Raw genomic sequence first — 6000 nt, 5'->3', positions numbered from 1 at the left:
TTTAAAATGACACCTATTTTGTTCTGCTATGGAATATGGTTGTATGGTGTGCTGGTTCATTATTTACATTCAGCAAATTTTAAACTAATAGCACTAATTTGACATATTGTTTGAAATGCCGACAGATTTGGTCTCCATTCACTTTCAGTGTTCAGGAAAGAGCAGCAATCGACTGTGAGCTATAAATAACAGCTTTAGCCTTCCACTCAAGCAAAAAGTCACGCGGGTTTTGAAAGACATGAGGGTGAGTAAATGATAACAGGATTTTTAGGGTGAACTATCCTGTGAACTCCACTCTTTATTTACTGATTCATTTGAAGTTCCAAATGAATTTTAAGTCAAAAATCACCACGCAGGCAGCATATTTACATTCAAATCATAACTCCAAACATGCCGTGCCTTTTCATTTATTTTCTTCTGTTGGATTAAGTGCATGCGATCTCGAATAAATAAGACCGGCCTATCCTCTCCAATCCCTTCTTTCATTTTCACAACTGTCTTCATGCGTAAATGCCAACGCTCTGTGTGGTATTAATACATCACTTTTGTGAGTGCAAGACGGTGCACTGTGCTCTCAAGACTAGAGGCCATTAAGAGTGTCTCAGAACTATAAACAGCTGGATTTATTAGGGGAAGCTCTCTGTTCACAGCAAGCCTTGCATGCGTTTCTTTTATTTCGTGAAAGGTGTGAAATATCCTGTTTCACAAGCCTAAACCGGTGGCACAAAACAACACAGAATTCGCGAGCGGAGCCAACTTTTTGGAGCATTAGTGTTGCAGAAAGGACGTGCAACTGTTATGTTCTTCCACTTAAAGAAGAACACGGACAGAGGCAGAGGGAAGGGACGGGAAAGGCAGGGCGGGCGTGTTTTTTAAACAGCTTTCAGGGTTTGCGTCTGACTCACAGAGCCACAAAGCTTCAGGTAATCTGTCAGAATGAAGACTTGTCATGTGCCCATCTCGCCCCGGTAAGTATCGTGCGAGTGCTACGGCGAGACTTAGAAACAAATTTGTCAAGTTTAGACTTAATATTCAAAGAAATGATTCACCGTCTCTCGATTGTCAACGGTATAATAGAAAAAGTGTTTGACTACTGGTGTGTAAACACGCTGCAGAACTGCAGTTTGGATAAAGTCTCATGCCTACAGGCCAACAGACATGAGACCAGACAAGCTGTCTGTCAACAGAGATTCCATAAAGCAAGGCAACAGTATCAGCAGAGGATTCGAGGATATTGCCTATTCTTTTTCTTTAGGTGTGGAGCATGTTTTACTCTACCTGGGCTGTCAATGGCCTCTTTCACAGGTGCACACGCTGAGGGGCTCTGACCTATAGATTATATTTCCAAAACATCGGCTTAGACACACAACAGAAGGGAAGAGATTGAGAGGGTGTGCGCTTGTGTGGACGTGTGGCTCGTATAATGTAATAGACTTACTGCTGAACGGTTGCTTAGTAATTGAGCAAGTGCCGCTGAACAAAAAGCATTTGAACAATTAAGCCACTCTCAGGAAAATTACGAATGTCATTGCACTACATGATAGAATATCGGGTGTCTGCATACTAATTACGCTATTTTATACCAAATTAATATTTCAGAGTCGTCCAAATTACAGCGTATATTTAAATTAAAATGCATTAAAATATTGAAGATGAAGTTTACTGTATAAAACAGGGTTATTTTAGTTTACTAAAACTACCGCAGTTGTGTTACTTGAAAAAAAATAAAACAAATATTATTAAACTTATTTTATATTAGACAGGCATTTTTAAATTATTATTTTTATTTATTATATTATTATTATATACTTTTATTTGAAGAACTACTATAACTAAACCTAAAAAAAATGAATAAGAACTACATAAAAGTACAGAATAAAAACAATTAAAAGTGATAAAAACAAACAAAACGAATAATATAAAACAAAACAACAAATTCAAAATATCAATAGCACTGATAGTAAAAAATAAAGTCATATTTTTCAGATATATACAAAATAAGAGACAGAAACAATTATGGGAAATCACGGGACATTTTGTCACAACTCCTTTTATATTTTAATACTCTAATCTAAAACTGATTTCCTTTTCCTATTGATATTTTGTAATCAATGTAATGATATTAATGACTTTTAGAGCTGCTATTTTATTCAGCAAAGAAGCTTTAAAATCAATCAGAAGTGACCGTGAAGACATTTCATATCTCAAATAAATGCTGTTCTTCTGAACTTGCTATTGATCAAAGATTCCCAAAAATGTATCAATATTTTCCCACAAGATGTTAAGCATCGCGTTTTCAAAACAAGTTGTTGCTTCAGTAAATCAGCATCTTAGACTGATTTCTGAAGGATCAGGTGACACTGAAGATTAGAGTAATGATGCTAAACAATTCAGCTTTGCAACAAATAAAAATGTAAAATATATTAAACGTTTTTAGTTTTTTACAATATCGCGCCTTTTACTGTACTTTTGACCAAATAAATGCTGCCTCGGAGAGCAAAAGAGACTTCAATTTCAAAAGCAATAAAAAGTCTTTTGATGGGTAGTGTATAAATCGTACCGGATCATCCGAGTGCTGAAGGAGGTCGTGCCAGTTTTCGGAGAGAGTGGGAGTGTTTCACTGAACCATGACATTACAGATTAGGCTGTGTGACAGAGAGACGGCACTGGTTTGTGTTGAGAGTGCGTCTGCCAGAGATAAGTGAGTCAGAGAGGGTATTGCAGGAGGGAGTCCACTCTGTCATGGCTTATTTAGACAAGCCAAGTCCTGGGAACCGCTCTCTACTCACGGGAAACCAGACAATGGGATTCTTCAGCAGAGCAGCTCTGAGAATCCAGATCCAGCGGAGGTCTCCCCTCTCAGCTGAGAGCTTCACGTCTGTCCGTAATGTACACAGAAGCAACCGGGCGCCATACTGTCTATCCAAAACACGCTCTCTGTGAGAGAAGGAAGATATGATCAAAAACCTTGCCAAAGGAAAGACTAGCTCTCACCCATCACGTTCAACGCGAGAGCTAAACATTATCCAGCAGCTACTCAAAAAACCCCATCTTAGCCCACTTCAGCCAGTGGTCAACAAATATGGAGCATTTTCCAGCTATTCACCTAAATATGGTTACATCCTTGCAAAGTACCAATAGTACCGATCGTTCATTATTTAAACGGAACCTGAAAGACTACATGATTTCAACCTGATAAATGTGGAACTATTTTAAATAAGTTAAATAACTGAATAATAATAAAGCAATTTCTGGGTTCCGTTTTGGTTTTCCCTTAAAATTACAATTAAAAAAGCTAACCGAGCGTGAAATTTATTTACGTTTTATTGCGGCACTTTATCCAGTCGATATTTTTAGTCACATGACTTTTTGTGCCATATTCGCCGTATTTACGTGTGAAAGTATGGGTGAAAGTATATAGTTGCGACATACACACAAAGAAGAAGAAGACAAAACTTTACATTTGTTTCATATCAGAAAACGTTTAGCACAGAAGAAAAAAAAAAGTATGAATGATACAAATAAAAGTTTGATTTGGTAAATTTGGGTCTTTGCTGACTTGAGATCTGTAAGGGATCGAGTATGGATCATATCCAGTGGGGTTGGGTGGGTTCATAAGTTTTTGTATTGCCTTGCTGATGGATACAAATATGGTGGATGAGCCAAAAAAGTCTTGTGACTGAAACAGACGAATATGCAGATTACTGCAAAATATATCAAAACGACAAGTAGACTTCTCTGCATTATTTTTACAGGAGGAACACATTTTGATCCCATATACCTCATTAATTTAATACTGATACTGTATATAGACATGAAAATTGGCTCCTACTGATTCTGTCATGTCAATGGTACATCAGAACAGAGGCGGATTTTTCACACACAAAGAGAACAAACCCGATCATTCAAAGGGACCGCAAGCACCGCAGGCTTTTCAGCTTTGTATCGAGTCTCCAGGCTCTGAGACGCAAGTCAGTCAAGTTCACAAGGACTTTCACGACTGCTGCAAAAAAAGCAAGAAGAGAGCTCCCATACGCGCTCATCAGAAAAGAGAGATGGACCGGAGAGGTGAGGTGTCAGCTGTGGGGAATGAAAACAAATGGAGTTGTGTGTGGGTCTGAAAGCAGATCTGTGATGGAAAACCGAGTAAACACAAGAGCTTCCTCAAAGCCTGCAGGCCTGCCAGTTACTGCTGTCAAAACTAAGAGTGCGTCTCTCTGATTAATCATACGCTTTCACCGCGACTGCTAAGTGGTGCTATAACTAAAAACGAGATCAGAGGCTTTTGTGGTCGACTAATGCCAAAAAAGTAAAAGTATATTTATCCTATACCTACCTGAGAGTCCCAGTGGAAACATAATCTAGCATTTACCCCCACCCCCCCGAAAATAATTAAATAATATAATAATAATAAATAACGGAAATCAAATAGACAAGATATACGCTACTATTAGTTGAATTGTTTTATGTTTTGAAGATAGTTTTTAAAAATACATTTTAAATATTATTATTTAAAAACACTATTAATATTGTCTTATTATCATCAGTGTTGAAAACTTCCTTTTGGGTTTTATTCAGGATTCCTCAATAAATAAAGAATAGCAATTATTTAAAACAGAAATCTTTTGTAATAATAGCATGTCTTTACTGCCACTTCTGATTAATTTAATGTGTCTTTGCTTTGTTGCTAAATAAAAAAAAACATACTGAGCCCAGACTTTAGGACAGTATGACACCAAGGTAATTTGACAGTCATTTTTATTTATATAGCATTTTTTTAACAATACGGATTGTACGGAAGGCATTTCATTACTAAATTCAGAGACGTCGTTGTCCAGCTCAGTTCTGTTTAAATAGTATCTGTGCGATCAAATCAACGACAACCGCTGGAAATTAAGTCATAAAAGTACCTAGTGTAAAATAGCTCTAGTCTCCCCAAAAAAAAAAAAGTCATTATTTGCATTATAGCACTGATGCTGAGAGGAATTTACAGCCAGACTAAATAGTTTAGATTAGGAAAGACTGTGTGCTTTTACAGAGACACAAAGGTGGAAAAGGCCACAAGAAGATGACCACCGCGTCAAAGTTCACAGTCAAGTGGTCTCGCAGTCGAAATCAGAGGTCAACCAACACACAAACACATCCGTAATGCCAAAGCACGAGACCAATTAGTATAAATCACAACTGGGAAACGCGTTCCTTGCAATAAGTGTCTGTTGCAGATCATTTAAATGGCTCAGAAGGCTCTGGTTAATGTTAGGCAGCTGTCAGTATAAATGAAATGACAAGGTGTCAGCTTCAGCCTCGGGGAGCGTAAGCTTCATATCACACCTGCATAAGACGAGTGAACACAGGTGAACGGCTCTCAACTCAAACAATCATTAGTTAGAATGTAGTTTACTTTGTTGATGCATTTTTTTTCTATTTCTAGTAGAATTAATTTCAAAGCATACTTTACTCGTTTTACTACATTCCAGAAAAAAACCCCATGACATTCTTTTTGTAGTAAAAAAAACAAAAACAAAACGTGAGTTGCTCCAAGACACGATATGAATAGTTTTAACTTTCTTTTTTTCCAAAGATTCATTTGAAACGGTTCAAAAGTCATGTTAAATGATTCATCTGTGAACAACTTACATTCATCTTAAGCTTTCTTTAACTACATTCCAAAATGTAGACATTGAACATAAATGTGTGTTGGACGTGTGTGTACAAATCCATCCTATAATGATAAAAAAAAACCCACTTGGTGTTTTTTTTTTTTTTAAAAAAGCCTATTTTAAAGCCCCTTTGTCAAATCGGACTGTTCTGAGATTAATGTCAGCGTGATGTAGTTCTGCACAGGCCCCGCCCATGATGGCTGATTGACAAGACTGTTTTACCTTAGCCCCGCCCTGAGTGAGCTGTCGTCTGTCCGTCGTCGTGTCGACTCGGTGCTGGGGAAGGTAAGAATGTCTCCGTTTAAACGATTGAGGCGTTTTGTCGTTGGACGCAATAATA

The sequence above is a fragment of the Puntigrus tetrazona genome, chromosome 13 (assembly GCF_018831695.1).
Source record: "Puntigrus tetrazona isolate hp1 chromosome 13, ASM1883169v1, whole genome shotgun sequence".
Classification (NCBI taxonomy): Eukaryota; Metazoa; Chordata; class Actinopteri; order Cypriniformes; family Cyprinidae; genus Puntigrus; species Puntigrus tetrazona.
The sequence above is the reverse complement of the archived record's forward strand: the minus strand, read 5'-3'. Positions refer to the sequence as shown.